Source organism: Maylandia zebra, linkage group LG20, assembly GCF_041146795.1.
Source record: "Maylandia zebra isolate NMK-2024a linkage group LG20, Mzebra_GT3a, whole genome shotgun sequence".
Classification (NCBI taxonomy): Eukaryota; Metazoa; Chordata; class Actinopteri; order Cichliformes; family Cichlidae; genus Maylandia; species Maylandia zebra.
Genome location: NC_135186.1, coordinates 11327177 through 11344496, shown reverse-complemented (window position 1 = coordinate 11344496; position 17320 = coordinate 11327177). Strand labels below are relative to the sequence as shown.

At 40.3% G+C, this 17320-nt stretch overlaps 1 protein-coding gene across 4 annotated transcripts in view; it reads left to right on the top strand.

Annotated features, from left to right (window-relative positions):
- agrn (agrin) overlaps nt 1–17320 on the top strand; it is a 267410-nt gene that overhangs the window by 37678 nt on the left and 212412 nt on the right. The window lies entirely within an intron of this gene.

Below are 17320 nucleotides of genomic sequence, written 5' to 3'. Positions count from 1 at the left end.
GCCCACAGGTGCAAAAGCTCTCACTACTTTGCATTTTGTACTGAGATTTTGTACTTGTTATCGAAGTTATGTGATTTTTCATGCACAGCTTGTTTATATAGAAAACTTTCAGGTACAATTTTGAACTTAGTTAGAAAGTCTTTGAATCACTTTCTCCCTGTATTGAAATGTTTACATGTATTTTTATGATTATTTGATGTAGGAGAGGGACATGAAGCATGTTTACATTCTTTTCTTTTCTGCATATTCTGTTCTCTGCTTTTTTAACTTGTGAGCACTTGACATGTTCATACCTAGTACTAGATTAGTAGTATGAGTAGCACTCAAACTCACGCCAGTAGTAGTTACATATAACATACTAGGGCAGGGCACTATGGCCAAAAATATTTATCACCATATATATTTGAAAATTTGAGATAACGATATAACTGACAATATAATTGACGTGAGACAAAACACTTTACAACTCCACAACTTTATTAGTGCAAAAACCCCCCAAAACATCAATGTATTTTAACTTAAACAAGCAGCTGCTTTTTATGTGCATTAAAGCTACATAAAAATTTTACGGTGCAAATGCAAATTCCTTGCTGACAGTTTAACCAAAAGGCATTTCCAGTGGAAATGGGCTGACATATCCTGAGCATAACCATGTATAATAATCACAAACCTTAAAAAGAGGTTATACACAGTATAATTACCAATATGGTAATATTATGTTGAAGCACATTGCGTATTACTCTGCGAGGCTCCCGACTACGCTAGCCGTAATGCTCTGACAATCCATCAAGTGGTGCGGCTTTGTAGCTTAGCAAAGTTGTACTAAAACATTTTTGACAAATTTTCAAGCGCCGTGTACTACATAAAATCGGTTCAAGGTCAGGAAACACAACCAGAATTCATACATATGAATTTTAAGGGGCGCAGTCGATTTTTCAGAAAATCAAAGGATTTTAAGAGCAACTTATTTTCCGAAAAAGACGTTTGCATGCTCTACCAAAAATAGTGTTTTGTTGTGTATCTGACGGACGAAAGCTAAACCAGTTCCACACCACTGAATTTGCAGCATTTTTACAAACCAATTCTGGTTCATCTGTCATTCAACGATACGCTTTCCCCCTTTCTCCGTTGCCGCCATGCTTTTTCTGCCATGTGCGTATGAAAACAAAGGCACTGCACATGCGCATTTTACCCATATTCTATCGCGATATTTCATTTTCTTGTCATTGCCTAACATTATACCGGTATTACCGTGAACGGTATGATATGGCCTAGCCTAGGGGCCGGCAACCTGCGGCTCCGGAGCTGCATGTGGCTCTTTAGTCCTTATAGTGTGGCTCTGTGTGGTTTGGGAAAATAAATTAGAAGTATTTAGCTGAAGTGTATTTTATTTATATTAGTTCTTTTTTAACTTGTAGTTCTAAATTGGAAGATGATTGTGATTAGAGCAGGGCGATATGGCCAAAAATATTTATCACGATATATATTTGAAAATTTGCGATAACGATATAACCGACGATATAATTGATGCGAGACAAAATACAACTCCACAACATTACTAGCGCAAAAAGACAACCTTCCATTTATATTCACTTAAACAAGAAGCTGGTTTTTATGTACATTAAAGCTTTATAAAAATGTAACAGTACAAATGCAAATTCCTTGCTGAAAGTTTAACCAAAAGGCATTTCCACTAGAAATGGGCTGACATGTCCTGAGCATAACCATGTATAATATCCACTGAAGTTAAAAAGAGGTGCTTTGCAACATTAAACTGCAGTGTGCAGTACGCATTTTTCGGACCATAAGGTGCACGGGATTATAAGGCACATTAAGCGAAACAAAGCAGTCAGATAAATCAAACTTTATTAAACTCATTCTTCTTGCTTCCTCCATTTCTGTACCATTGATTCCTTAATGTTGAATTCTCTGGCAGCTGCTCTATTCCCATGTTGTTGCAGTATATTAATGACTAACCTCGTATTGTGGATGGATTATCTCAGTTGTTCTCCTGACTGAAGTTTGGTCCGTTTACAGCATCCTGCCATGCGATTGCATTTGTCTCTAACCATGAAGAACCTTCACGTTAACTTTTATAAGTGGAAAAGTGTTAGTGTTCGTCCTCCAGCTTCACTGTTTATGTTATGCTAACATAGCTGTGTCGCTAGCGATCACGTAGCACATCATTATATACCAGCTAGCCCAACTTCAGTAACCCTACAAACGTCACTGCTGTTTAGTTTCCTGTCTTCATTTATGTTGCAAGTGATAGCAGAGGTGTACGTTTGATTTTTTTCAGAAATCTCTCAGTCAGAACATGCAATATCATGCTTAGGTAACTAGCGAAACTAGCGAGCTAACTTCCGCTAGCTTCCTGCTAACTTCTAACTCCGTTAAATGTAATAACTTTTGTTTTCATGGATGCCTGGAAGTTAAACTTTATAGTTACACCTGGTAAAGCAGCAATGCTGATCGTTTTATTAAAGATGAAAGAATTTAGACAGTTTTTAACTCTAAGTGATGCTGCAGTGTTGTTTGACCTGAAACATACAGAGTTTAGGACCCAGATTACTCCCAGATTTAAGAGCATCTTAGTCCGACAAATACGACAATAACAACGGCCGCTTGCATGTTCTGCAAAAAAATGTGCTTTGTTGTGTATCTGACGGACAAACACCAAACCAGTTCCACATCACGGAAGTTGCACCATTTTTACAAACCAATTCTGGATCATCTGTTTCACTCAACAATCGGCCATGTGCGTATGAAAACAAAGGCACTGCGCATGCGCGTTTTACTCCCATTCTATCGCGATATTTCATTTTCCTATCGTTGCCTAACATTATACCGGTATTACCGTGAACGGTATAATATGGCCCAGCCCTAATTGTGATATTGAAATATAAAAATATAATTATATTCTATTATTTTTTCATCGCTCAAAATAAGCGTCACACTCACGGAAGCCGCCAAAACGCGGTGCATTTATCGAGACTTTCAACCCCAGGTAGGCCAATTATGGATCTTTGGATCCACATTATGTCAGCAGCTGTTCTCCACTGTGAACTATGTCAAAAACAAACACCGCTCACGCCTCACAGATGGCAGCTTACAGTCCTGCGTAAAGATGAAAGTGACTTCGTACAGCCCCAATTTGCAGACGCTGTGGGCAGAGGTTCAGAAGCAGAAGTCCCATTGTAAACATATCACGGCAGACCCAATGATGTTTGCATGAACATGCTTTTCAGCATCTCTTTATTGACCACTTTTCACACACGGTTGCTGTACGCATACTGCAGACCACGCCCCGCCACACACATTAACCAGGTAAAATGCATATTTAGGTAGAATTTTGCAAATATCTATTTAAAAAAAAAAAAAAAATAAAAATTTTTAGCAGCATAGTGCTTTTTTTCCCAGTTATTTTTTAAAAGTCAGGTCTAGGCTCCAAAAGCACAAAGGCGATATGAGGGTGGCGGCTCACAACAGTTTTTGTTTGCTACATGGATCAATGCCAGCAAATTTGTAAGACATGAAGCTGTTACTGTAGATTTCATTAATTGGAGTCAATTAAATGCAGTCAAACATCTTAATGAAATAAATCAAATTTATTGTTTACTCTTTGTTCCAGTCAATACACCAAATTTAGCTTCATGTTTGAGCGTGTTTGTGCTTTTTGTATTGAACACCTGCTGTAAGTCTGAAGTAATTTAGAGTACAGGACTGCTTTCTAAACAGCAAAGCTGAACTGAATCCTGATACACTTTGCTGCTGTGTTTTCTTCACTGCACTTAGGCTAAATGAGACATAGTTCATTGTTCTACCCACACTGCAACTGTTAGCTTCCTGTTTGCAATGTAGGCCAAGCTGCGCTTTAGTTAATTGTATGGAGTTGAATGGCATGCACTGTTTAAGAAGAGGAACAGCTTGTTATATTATTTCTGTAATGGATCTTGGCGTTTGGTCTTCTTAAAAGTAGGGCTTCGGCCCTGCGTTAATTTTACTTATTGTATACAAGAAATTGGGTCCAATTAAGGTGTCTGTTTTTTGAAGCAAGGCGAACTTTATTGCCTGCAATCAGATTTTCAGCTCTGGTACTTAGAACGTATAAACATTTCTTGATTTCTTGATTCTGTTTATTAACCCAATCAAGAACATGATTTTACAGAACGGCTACCACAATTTATACTCTGTTTACACTGCTTTGCAAAAGCCCCCAACCCCCACCCCCTAATTTATATTTTACTCAGAAAATGTTCAGTTCAGCTTTTGTGTAAAATTTGCACAGATCATCCTTTTCTTATTGTTTCCCCTACTTAAGAATGGCTTCTTGACAGCCACCCTTCCACTGAGAACATTTCCGTTGAGGTTTGGTAAAGAGTAGAGGATCAACTGAAGGGCCAGATGGATCTTTCAGGACCTGGATCAGGTCTTTGATTGTTTTTGTTCCAGTTTCTTAAGAGCTTAACTTTCAGATACTGTTGATCTCTGCTATATTTTGTAGATTAAAAAGAAAAAATGAGAACATTTTAAATGTGTTTGTTACAAGCCAATAGTAACAGAGTCCCTAGTTCTCTTAGGGTTTTTTATGCTTGAATGATTCATAGGTCAGTGTTAAGTGGCCTAACAAACAACAAAGGAAATGAGTGAAAAAGCAACAAATGTCCAAAGACACAACTAAAAAGACCTGCAGAAAGCCTGGACAACTATTGCAATTACCACTCCTTGGAAGCAAAGAAATGAGGGGTGAATCAAGACTTTTGCACGATCCTGTATAGTCTTTTGAACATTAAGCGTCTCACAACAGCTCTGGTAGGGGGGACATTTTGATGATTAAATACTTTGTCTCAAAAGCTTAACATGTTTTGCTCCAGTGCCTCTGAAAGGATGTTTAGATCCTAAGTCAGTAGGATAAGCAGTCCCTGCCATCTGCAACACAATTATTACTGTGATTTGTAACCGATAACATATCGGATCACTGACTTCAAAACATGAAAGGCCGTCACACCTGGTGCGTGATAAGCCTAGCCTACTGTGACGTGATGTATTCATAGCTTTGTGGTAAGTCAAACAAAACAGTTACTGCAATAATCAGCGAGAGAAAAGAACATACCCACAGTATGTGTGCTTAGTGTTCACATGAATTGAGTCCATCCATCTCAGTAATATCACCCCATCGTCCATCCATTCATTTCGCTGAGCACATACGTCTTGAGAGAGTGTCAAGTACAGGTCAGTATGCTTCTGGCAGCCCAATCAAGCCTGATGAATTCGAGCGCAGCTAAGTTCAGAGCACTAAACCTAAGAGAGTAAATGAAGGATGACCTAATGTCCCAGTGGCTAGAATGAATATTACATGATCTTGGACTGCATTAGGCTCCATGAAATTAATGCAGTTTTAATACATTATTCCTTAAGTGTGGTGTTTGCAGGCTTGAAACGTTGCATAATCAAAATGTGCTAACTCCGTGATTGTCCGTGATTCATAAATTGGGTGCTGGGAATCCTACCAGAGATAAGGTTCACGCTGTACCTTATAAGTCCTTGTGTAGCAAAAGCCTACATTATTATTTCTGTGATTGTTTTAATATTAGACCTATGCTTTGAAGTCTTTAACATCAATTGATTGAAACCCTCCCACTCACCCTGAAATCTGACTTTTTGACTTCCAATTCTGAAAAAAAAACTGGAATTTCCTCAGACCTCAGCCACACAGATTTAGAAACCTGTTGATGACAATCTGGCAACCACAGATTGTTAGGGAAAAGATAGGATTCTGCAACCAGTTGTTGATTGGTTGCTGGCAGTTGTTAGTATCAAACTGGTCACAAAAGAGCTGCTGTCACCAGGTGCTGGAAGCCAACTTGTCTGCAAACACTTGCAATCTACTCACCAAGCGGTTGTCAAACTGTGAAAACTAGAAACAGAGAGCTTTTGCCTTCAAAGTAAAAGCTGCACCAACAGTAAGCCTCCACATTTACTTTAAAGGTGAAGTCACTACAGTGCAAAGTTTAATCTACAAGTCTTTGCAGACAAATCAGCAATCCACTGGCAGCCAAAGGAATCACAAGGAGGGTTTTGCTGTAGCACACTATTTGTGATCGATTTCACCTGGCGCCTGGGGAATACACATTTTCCCTTAGCGACTGGTGGTTGTCAGATGGTCATCGACAAGTCTCTTGCCCTGTGTGTCTCAGCCCTAACTCAGCCATTTGAATCTCATACGAACGTATGATAGGACTGAATAAACTCTTCAAGTTTATTGCAAGTAGTAAAGGAATACTTAATTATCATGACACAATTATTCCTAAGTGTTATGTCATGATGTGTACATTCATTGTTTTTTGATTGGTGAAACACGGTGAGTCACGCCATGATCGCCCCAGACTGAAAAAACCTGTGTTTTTTCAGTCTGGGGTGATCATGGCGATCATGGCTCAAGAGTTGGTAGCTTGTCTTGTAATCGGTAGGTTGCCGGTTCGAGCCCCGGCTCAGAGAGTCTCGGTTGTTGTGTCCTTGGGAAAGACACTTCATCCGTTGCCTACTGGTGGTGATCAGAGGGCCCGGTGGCGCCAGTGTCTGGCAACCTCGCCTCTGTCAGAGCGCCCCAGGACAGCTGTGGCTACAATGTAGCTTGCCATCACCAGTGTGTGAATGGCTGGATGACTGAATGTAGTGTAAAGCGCTTTGGGGTCCTTAGGGACTAAGTAAAGTGCTATACAAATGCAGGCCATTTTATCAATAGATCTAAGTTTTAAACAAAACCGTTTTCTCTTGTAGCTATAATCTTAAATCCTCTTGCGTAATAAGAACATAAAATCACCCAAAGGTTCTAAAAGCAAACTTTAAAAAAGTGATTTACTGTTCTTTGTATCTTACGTCTTTTTAATTTGTTCAAGCCTCCTCTGTTTCAAGAGCACCATCATGTGCCTTCTTCACTTTTGCACAGGTGTCGGGGTGAATTGATGTAAACGTGCCTTTAGAGAGCAGTTTTTATGGCCCTGACCCAATAAGCAGAGGGTCAGCGAGAGGACTAGCAGGGTGGATGAAAAGAGGTTAGAAGAGTTGACAGAAGTGTCAGTGGGGGGCGTCTGGCTAGTTGTTCACACTGGGGAAGTGTGAGGGGAAGAAGACCAAACAGCTGGAACACATTGCTGACTGTCACCAGTCCACAAACCTGGGTCTGTTTCTTCTCACCCCGTTTTCTCCAGATCTGTTTATTTATCTCCCTTTCTTTAGTTTTGGAGAGGCCAGGGAGCCAGCTGGCCTTGAATAAGAATAGAGATGATTTAAATGTGAAAAAGAAGACAAACACTCAAGCAGCACCGCCAGCTGCTTTTTACGGCTGGACTGGGAACAAGTGTCTACTTTTTTGTTTTTTTTAGCAAATGCTGAAGGTTTGAACAAAGCACTTGAACCTGTCAGGCTGTCTTGTGTGCCTTGTCATCAAGGTCAAACTGTTGCATCTCGTTTCAATAGTTGGGTTATGGTGAAATTGTTGGTACATTGTCTTTAAGATCTACTCTCAAAATGGAAACTGAAGTCATCTTTGAAAAGTTTATTGATCACTTGGAGTGTGGCCCTAGAGTTAAATACAAGTCTTAAATGCAGAAAACAAAAATTAAAAAATGAGAGATATTTTCTATTGGCCTGAAAGTACTCGTGCTCTATTGAATTTGGCGAGTTTTTCGAAAACTTAATTTTTCTATTGGCATCCCTCCACTTTAATTAAGCCAAAGCCCAAGCAGTTCTATTAAATTTATTGCAGCTTATTGCTAGTTTTATTATTAGTAATATACTGCAGTCTTTAGAAACTATTCAGGCAATAGTCCTTCAAAGGAATACCTGAAACATCGAATTCTTAGTTATATAAGAAGAAAACCTTGTGTGTGTCTTTCAGGCCAAAGCATTAAGGCTATTGCAGGGAGTGTATGCTGCATGTCCGCAGTGTATCATCTGTAGTCAGAGATTTTAACACAGAAGTTGCCAGCGTCTGTGAGCCTTTTCCCCAGCCAGCGCCAACAGCATGACTGTAAAGAAAAATCTAATGAAATTGTTGCATTGGATCCAGCATGCTTATTGCATTAAGTGCAATCAATAAATCCTTTCTCTATGCTAGAAACCTCCTTCTCCCTGAATCTCAATAAAGCTGAGTGCTCTCTGTATAATGAAGATTGCTCGGGAACTTGATTACTCCTAGTGCCGCTGAACTTAAGGGGCTGTTCTTGGCAATATCCCAGGGACTCTATGGGCCATTACTTGACTTTTTTGTTTGATATATGGGATGGCTGTATAATTTTAGCCTGCATGCATGCACTGAGTCAAACTGCGTCACAGAAGTGGGACAGGCAGGGTGGGCTTTACTGCATCCTAGCAGAGTATTTGGCGCACTGAGAATGTCACTGTGACTCATGTGAGTCATTCACTGTGTCATAGTGGGATGTAGACATAACTTGCAGCTACAAGTTGCACTAGGTTGGTAGAAAAACCACAGAAGCTAATGAGGAGCTGCCTCCTTATTGAGTAGGATCTGTGTTTTTCAGTAGATTGTACTATCCTGTTTCAAAAGTGCCCAGCCTTGTCCTTATATCTGTACATTTCAGGTTCTTTGCTTGATTTAATGGCTTTGCATCTGAAAGTGCTAAGAAAAGACTGACTCTAGCGCCGACACTATGTGAGACTCAGACTCAGACCACTTTGCCCCTTTTTCCACTTCTGGGTAAGAGGCTTTAGGGACCTGCTGGGTTTACCCGCTGTTCTCATGACCCACAGATGGATAGGAATGGCTATCACTCCTGGCAGGAAACTCAGAAAGAAGAGCAGTCTTGTTTTGTCTAGAGCTCTTTTCCCAAAGCTGGGTATCTCTTTATCAAGGCACCAGGCTGTGTGATAAACTAGTCACTTCTGTTGTATATCTCTGTTATTCCTCTTTCTTCATCTAACATCCTCCTGTGAGTATTTTCAGAATGGTGTGAAGTTCTTCCTTTCTGTGCCCAGGAAACATTTTTCACTAAAATCTTCACCAAAATTTCAGAGCTTTTCAGCAAAGAGTAAATTATTTTTCTCAATTTCTGTGTTGACCGTGATTCAGCACCTATAAATCATGCATTGTTACCTCTGTGACCCTGGGTAAACTCAAAATCATACGTCGACAGATATTGTACTTTGATGTTGTATCACCAAACAAGGCAAACAGAGGGTTTGGAAGAGGATTTAAATCAAAAATTAATGAGACGGGTTTTTTTATCCAAACATGGTTCTTGACTTGTCCTAACTTTTTCCGTCTCATTCTTTGAAGTTTTATCAGATCACTTTGATGCTTTTGATTTTCACTGCTCATTCATATTCTGGGTCATATTCTTACTTGGGCAGTAACCCCCACCTCCCTGTTACTTTTTGAAATATGGATGACAAAAAGAACGTGACCACTGGGGCGCCTGCCTAATGCCAAGTGGAGGCTGTCGGTGAACTGATCCTGTGGCTGTAAATATTTCAGTGCTTGTCACTGAGCTGAAGGATGGTCGCTAAAGAATAGGAAAGGATGTGAACAAGGATGTTCTCAACTGCAGTTATTATTTATCCTGTCCAATGAGAGCTGAAGAGGAAAAAATAAATGGGCAATAATTTACTCTGTGTCCACTTATTATTGCTATAGTTACTATAAACTTGACTCTGGCTGTGATAAATCCAAATTACTCTGTAATGATCACCTGGATGTGACTCTGTATTTGAGTGAAAGACTAACTTAATTGTAAACTTTGTAATTTTCCTAATTGCTTCAGCCAGGGTTTATCTGGTCTAAAGCCTTGCCCAGCTAATGAGGGGTAAGAAGAAAGATGCTACCTGGACAGGCTGACAATCCACTGCAGGAAAAGAAACATTGACAAGAATGGCCAATTTAAAATCACCTACCTTTGCAACTGTAACTGTTCTTACAGGGTTCTTGTGTGTAGCTAACGGCACTAGATAGTATGCATCAGGTGGATTTTCACTTCTGGAAAGACTCTGTTTGCTATACATGCACAGAAGGACATGCGATGACCTAATCCTAGTTGTGAATAAACTAGAGTGCTACCTGTGTTCACGGTCTAATGTGGAAAATCTCACTTATAGATTTCAGTGGATCGTAGATTCTGTTTTTTTCTCTTCGTTATTCAATTGAATAATCCTAGCTATTGTGGCCAGTGTAGGACAAACACATTTTAGTCAGCCAAGAGAGCAAAACATTAAATTTAGACTGTACCCCGTAATAGCACAGTATTATGCTAGCTGGCCACTATGGGGAAAAGTTGTTATGGAGAAACATAAAGTCTTCACTTAGTAAATAAACTTTCATTTGATGTGAGAATGTAATCAAGTTGTTTTATTGTAGAGAAAGTGGGATATTTAGGCCTAACGTTAGCTGCCAAGATGTTAGCTTATCAGCTGTTGTTGTTTAGCTTACTTTTAGCTGTACTAACAATGAGTAATCATGACAGTATTGGGAATAAATTAGCACATTTGTGCACGTTTTCATCTGTTAGAGCCATGACTTCAGTTCAGGAGATGAGTCTTGAGGTGAAGAGAATGAGGATGATGTGGAAATAAGGAAGGAAAAAGCAGTGGTGGTGGAGGCAGATGAAGATGAGGAGATATTGCTGGTCTCTAGCCACATACATAAAATCAGGCAGAATGGCGATGTCCATCTCTGGCACTGGATTCAAGATGGCGAGGAAAGATGCAGCCTCCACAAACCTGTGCCCTCTCCTGTGTACTTTTAATGGATTAATTCTTACTACACCGCATGAACTTTGTATTAGGATCTTTCATTTCTATTCTCAAATCTATCACCACTGGATAATATGTTGAAAACTTCAGGGTTACAGCGCAAGACTGAAAATGTCTTTCTTTATTATGTTTCCCCTGAGGCTTAATCGTGTGTCAGTGACAGAAACTCTGACCCTCTTTCTGTCCTGATGTGACATTGCCACAAATAACCGAAGAATCCTGGAAGACATTGAACAAATCCAACATAAGATAAAAAGGACTATTGAGTGGAACAAAAATCAATACTTATATAGTTACAACAACTAAGTCAGAGACCTTGATGCAATTTTGCTGTGATCCAGTAAGGCATATGCTTGCAGTTCCAGTCTGAATGCAAGTATAGATCTTTAGCTGAAAAAAAGAAGATGATTGATGAATTTTGCCATTATATAACTTGACTTAAAGTGCTTCGCCACGATAGTAAGATGGGTACTCCAAGTGCCCATTATGGAAATAATAAAAATGCATATACCTCTGTCTAGACAGCACTTTATTGGCACGGCGATTATGTACTGTACAAATGTGCTGAGATGTGGCTTAAAGCTTGCCAAACAGTGTCTGATGTTTTTCTTTCTTTCTCTTTCATGTGCTGTCTCCTCTTTTGTCCTGCCAACGCTCGTCCAGGTAAGACCACACCCTCTTACTTTAATGTTACTTGTTCATAATGGCCCCAGTCTCTTTCCCAAACCACATCTGCTAACCCCCACTCAGCACTATCACACCTCAAAGGACCATCTGATCCATAGAAGTAGAAGGTGGATTATTTTTTGAAAACAAGTGTTGTTTTGATATAGTTCCTCATATCTGGTTAAATTCTTGAAGCTCTAACAAGTAGCAAGTAAGCCAAAAATGTAGCCTTCCGTTTTGTTTTTGACTCCATCTTTTGCACGTCTCTGCTCCACTTAGTTCACTGACATTTTCCATGAAGTCATCAGTACATTAGAATTTGACCTAGTTCTGCATACATAATGATCCAATTCATGAATTTTACTTGGAAAACGTGGAATTGGTTTAATCATTTATAGTAAAAGGGCTGTTTTGAAATCCATGTTTTAGCTTTACAAGAGTGGTTGCCCAGTGAGAATTCACCGTTATGGGAATTTTCTGGCTGTTTTGTGTGTGCTCGGTACTCTTCACTGCAGGATTTAGTGCGAGCTCTGTGGTGATTAGAAAAAAACCACAATAAAAACATAAAAAAGAGGAGCGAAGAGCTCTATACAGCTTAAGTATGGGAGATAATATTGAGTAAGAGCCCCATTCCAGCAGCCAAGCACCTGAACTGTCTGCCCTTTTTTGTTTTGCGCTCACTGTGCACAAAGGCTGCAGATCTCGAACCGACTGGATGGGCCATCAAACGTGGAGAGTTTTGCCTTTGTGCTCTGATGGAACCTTGCCCGCTGCTGACGATGACACGATGAAGAAACAAACAGGAGTTTGTCAGGGGATTTGGTGCTGTTAGCAGGGAAGGTCCCAGAAGGATGTCTTTTGTCATGCATATTAAAAGAGCTCTTCAGTCAAAACAAGGCCGCCCAGTCTGTCATTAAAACTACCAGATGACGGAGTCGTCCTTTCATGTGTTCTCCACTCAGGGCCCTTCCCTTCCTGTTAAAGCACTCCCAGTCGAGCCCCCTCCCTTTTTTCGCTGCAGCCACTCTGCCAACATGGCTTTACAAAGCTTGAAAAAGGCCTGTTTGAAGCTGCTGTGAAATACAAAAATGTACACCTTGGACAACGTGTACATCTGCGATAGTCAGGCGCAACATTAAGCTGGCTTTTTTGGTCTCTAGTGACAACATTTGTATGTCACACGTAGTACCACATGTCTTTTTTTACCCACTGTGGTGAGCATGTTCCCAAAGATCTAACAGGGTTAGTCCCGTCTTAATGGAAACCAAAACGCTGTTGAAAACACCCTACAGCTCCTCTTTCGCCATCGCAGTTAACTTGAGGGATTTGTGGTCTTTGGTAGAGAAGGCAGTGATGGTGCTAGTTAGCACTAGCATGTAAGTACCTTGCGGGGTGCTGTAACATTGCTCAGAAACAGTGGAGGCTTTGTGTGCATAGTAATAGGATTTTAATGCCTTCTTTTTGTGGCTCAGAGAAGGTTTTTGCTGATTAATTTCGACGCTGGCCTGGTGATTTGATTTAAATCTGCTTTAGGAAAACACCTGAAAACTTAGAAGCACCAAAACTGCACCCAAGTTTGTTGTGCGGCTTTGATGTGCCGCAGCTCCCTGCCGGTGTCACACCAGCTTATTGATTGATTGATGGTGAGTTTTATGTGAGGACAGCTTTGTAAAGGCAGAAAGCGATGTTTGCTGTAGCATGCCAAACTCTTCTCCCTGTTTGGTGTGGGATTTCTTCGGCCTTTTCAGTGGAAGTGGCCGCTACAATGGCCACATCATGCCGCTCCGAATGGGACAAAACATCTGTCAGGAGCGGTCACGCCTCATCACGGGGCCTGTTACAGTGGGAGGTCCACTTGTCACTCAGTGCAGTGCAGGGATTTTGAAGAGGAAGTTTTTAAAAGAGCATCTTCGGATTTACCTGTTTGTTCTTCTTCTAAGTTTACCTTGTGTGCTCTTCGGAGTGATACTTATATGGGCATATTTGTGTGTGTGTGTGTGTGTAGAGCAGGGCGATATGGCCAAAAATATTTATCACGATATATATTTGAAAATTTGAGATAACGATATAACCGACGATATAATTGATGCGAGACAAAATACAACTCCACAACATTACTAGCGCAAAAAGACAACCTTCCATTTATTTTCACTTAAACAAGAAGCTGGTTTTTATGTACATTAAAGCTTTATAAAAATGTAACAGTGCAAATGCAAATTGCTTGCTGAAAGTTTAACCAAAAGGCATTTCCAGTAGAAATGGGCTGACATATCCTGAGCATAACCATGTATAATATCCACTGAAGTTAAAAAGAGGTGCTTTGCAACTAAACTGCAGTGTGCAGTACGTATTTTTCGGACCATAAGGTGCACGGGATTATAAGGCACATTAAGCGAAACAAAGCAGTCAGATAAATCAAACTTTATTAAACTCATTCTTCTTGCTTCCTCCACTTCTGTACCATTGATTCATTAATGTTGAATTCTCTGGCAGCTGCTCTATTCCCATGTTGTTGCAGTATATTAATGACTAACCTCGTATTGTGGATGGATTATCTCAGTTGTTCTCCTGACTGAAGTTTGGTCCGTTTACAGCATCCTGCCATGCGATTGCATTTGTCTCTAACCATGAAGAACCTTCACGTTAACTTTTATAAGTGGAAAAGTGTTAGTGTTCGTCCTCCAGCTTCACTGTTTATGTTATGCTAACATAGCTGTGTCGCTAGCGATCACGTAGCACATCATTATATACCAGCTAGCCCAACTTCAGTAACCCTACAAACGTCACTGCTGTTTAGTTTCCTGTCTTCATTTATGTTGCAAGTGATAGCAGAGGTGTACGTTTGATTTTTTTCAGAAATCTCTCAGTCAGAACATGCAATATCATGCTTAGGTAACTAGCGAAACTAGCGAGCTAACTTCCGCTAGCTTCCTGCTAACTTCTAACTCCGTTAAATGTAATAACTTTTGTTTTCATGGATGCCTGGAAGTTAAACTTTATAGTTACACCTGGTAAAGCAGCAATGCTGATCGTTTTATTAAAGATGAAAGAATTTAGACAGTTTTTAACTCTAAGTGATGCTGCAGTGTTGTTTGACCTGAAACATACGGAGTTTAGGACCCAGATTACTCCCAGATTTAAGAGCATCTTAGTCCGACAAATATGACAATAACAACGGCCGCTTGCATGTTCTGCAAAAAAATGTGCTTTGTTGTGTATCTGACGGACAAACACCAAACCAGTTCCACATCACGGAAGTTGCACCATTTTTACAAACCAATTCTGGTTCATCTGTTTCACTCAACAATCGGCCATGTGCGTATGAAAACAAAGGCACTGCGCATGCGCGTTTTACTCCCATTCTATCGCGATATTTCATTTTCCTATCGTTGCCTAACATTATACCGGTATTACCGTGAACAGTATAATATGGCCCAGCCCTATGTGTGTGTGTGTGTTTGTGAGAGAATGACTGTGTATAATCACCATGTCCCTCTGAGATGAAATGGGAGCTCTGAGCAGTGTGTGTGGGTTTCTGTGTGTGTGAGAAGGCAGGAATGCAGATTTCATATCCTCTCAGATAATGAGATTAAGGACGTGACATCTGAAAGAGGAATTCCAGTGATCTTTCGTCCAGCCAAAGACCTTTGATGAGCTTGTGCAGGAGAGGTCTAAATTCTTCTATTCACTAACATTTTATTTACCAACCTAACTTGGAGGACACAGAAAACATAATCCAGCACAAAATGCTTCTATGTGCTGTTAGCGAAGGCATAATTAGGTACTCATTCACTAAACAGTGCTTTATTAATTCCAGTTAATTGCTTGTGTCACTGACGAGCTTTTTCGACATGGACACAAGTGGTTAGTGCTCAGACAGATCATCGAATACCACACAATATATGTTTACCTAAACTACAACTGTTTTCAGCATCTTTAAGATTTCTACTGGTCTTAAATAAATACCTAATGCAACACTGCAATTATTATAATGATAATGAAAGAAAGAAACTTAATCCACTAGAGTATCTGTTAAGTTTTTTTTTATATGACCATGGCAGCCTGCATTTTCTGTTGCATTTTAGAACTTAGCCATCCTTCAATGAAGAAAATACAAATTTTATTTAAATTAACAGTGATCTGTTATCTCGGTTTCCCAGCATATGTCTGCTATATGTCAAATACTAAAAAATAAATGGTCTACTTGAACAAAACAGCTATACATTTGTTTGGGATTTCAAAGTTGTTGTCCACCATACGCAGTCATTTCAACATGGGTTCGTACCAGCACCACAACTGCCTTTGTGTTTGTGAGCATGCATGTGTGCAAAATGCTGCACGCACTCTGTACCAGTGTACTTCAAGATCCCACACAGTGACAGGCACTGGGACCCCCACCTGCTTTTTGTGTGTGGGACTCCTTATGAGATTTTGTGTGCAACTTGAGCCCCTCCACGTGATGGCTCTAGTCCCATCCTGTCCATTCACCCATAATAACTGGTCCTCCTGAGGCACACTCATTCTCACACTCTCCCGGCATGGGTTACTTCCGACATGGGGCCTTTTTGTTTTTAGCCTTCCACAGTTCGCAGCTAAAAAACAAAACCATGTACTGTGCTGACTTCAGTGTGTGTGTGTGTGTGTGTGTATGTGTGTGTGACATAGGAGAACAGAATGAAAGGTACACACCTAAGCAAAGACTTGAGATGTCAGGTAAGAGTAGTGCATCTCTGAGGAGCAGACACCTATATAGAAGAGATGAGGCAAGCCCATACATGTCCGAAGCTGATCCTGTGTCAGCCTGCACCTACATTCCTCTCCATCTCTTCTTCTGTCTCTGATTGTGAGATCACAGCGAGCGTAAATTGTGTGTCTTTAGATCGAGCGATTCTTATAGGCGGGATTTTCTCATGATGTGTTTGTGTCTAACTGCTCTCGACGCAAAATGGGCTACTAATGTCATTTTAATGATGCCGTAATAGCCTAATAATGTGCAGCCAATAATCATCATTTGCCTAATGGGCATAACTTTACAGCTAATCACTTGGACATGGATTTGAATTTCTTTCTTTCAGCCTCTCCATGAGCTTTTCTTCTCTTCTTTCCATCACCCACACACGTCACAGTTGCACATTTGTAATTCAACAGCTTTATTCAAGGCTTTGGTTAAGAACTCTCTACATTAATGTATTTGCTTGATTTGCTTGACCTTTCCATGTATTTTTTTTTTTAATTAGGAAACGAGCTTTATTGGTCACACACACAATCATACAGAGTACAACATGCAGTGAAATGTGTCGTGTCCGAGCTGCGGACAGGCTGCAGATGTAGCCGCACCATTCCAGGGCTTGGTGTTTTTTGGCACGGCGGGCCCAGCCAGCACCCATACTGGATACTGGGAGGGAATCTAACTTGCGACTTCCGCTCCAAAGGAAAGGGCTGGCACCATTTGTCTGTTATTTTGATGGCTCGCTGCTTTGGTTGACACTTTAAAGTGTGATATGTTCAGAACTTCCCTGAGAGTTGTACCCATCGATTATATTTACAGATGGATGCAGTCAGCACGATTTTGCCAACATGTCACATGACCATAGATTGCATCAGTTTCGCACTGAACAGCTAGATATTTTAGCAAAGTATGACTGTTGTTCACGGTGTATTCTTGTTTTGGCTTCTGAACACATGTGGAGGATGTGACAGAGAACCTAATGACACTGCATGGCGACAGGTTAATGGCTTGTCATCACACTAAAGCATACCCCAATCTATAGGGCTCTAATTCATATTACACAAAATAAACACATCATTACTGAAAAGGACTAGAAAGTAGTGACTGGGACTATAAGCTCTCCAGAAAGCTCATGTTTTTTCTTTAGACATATATACA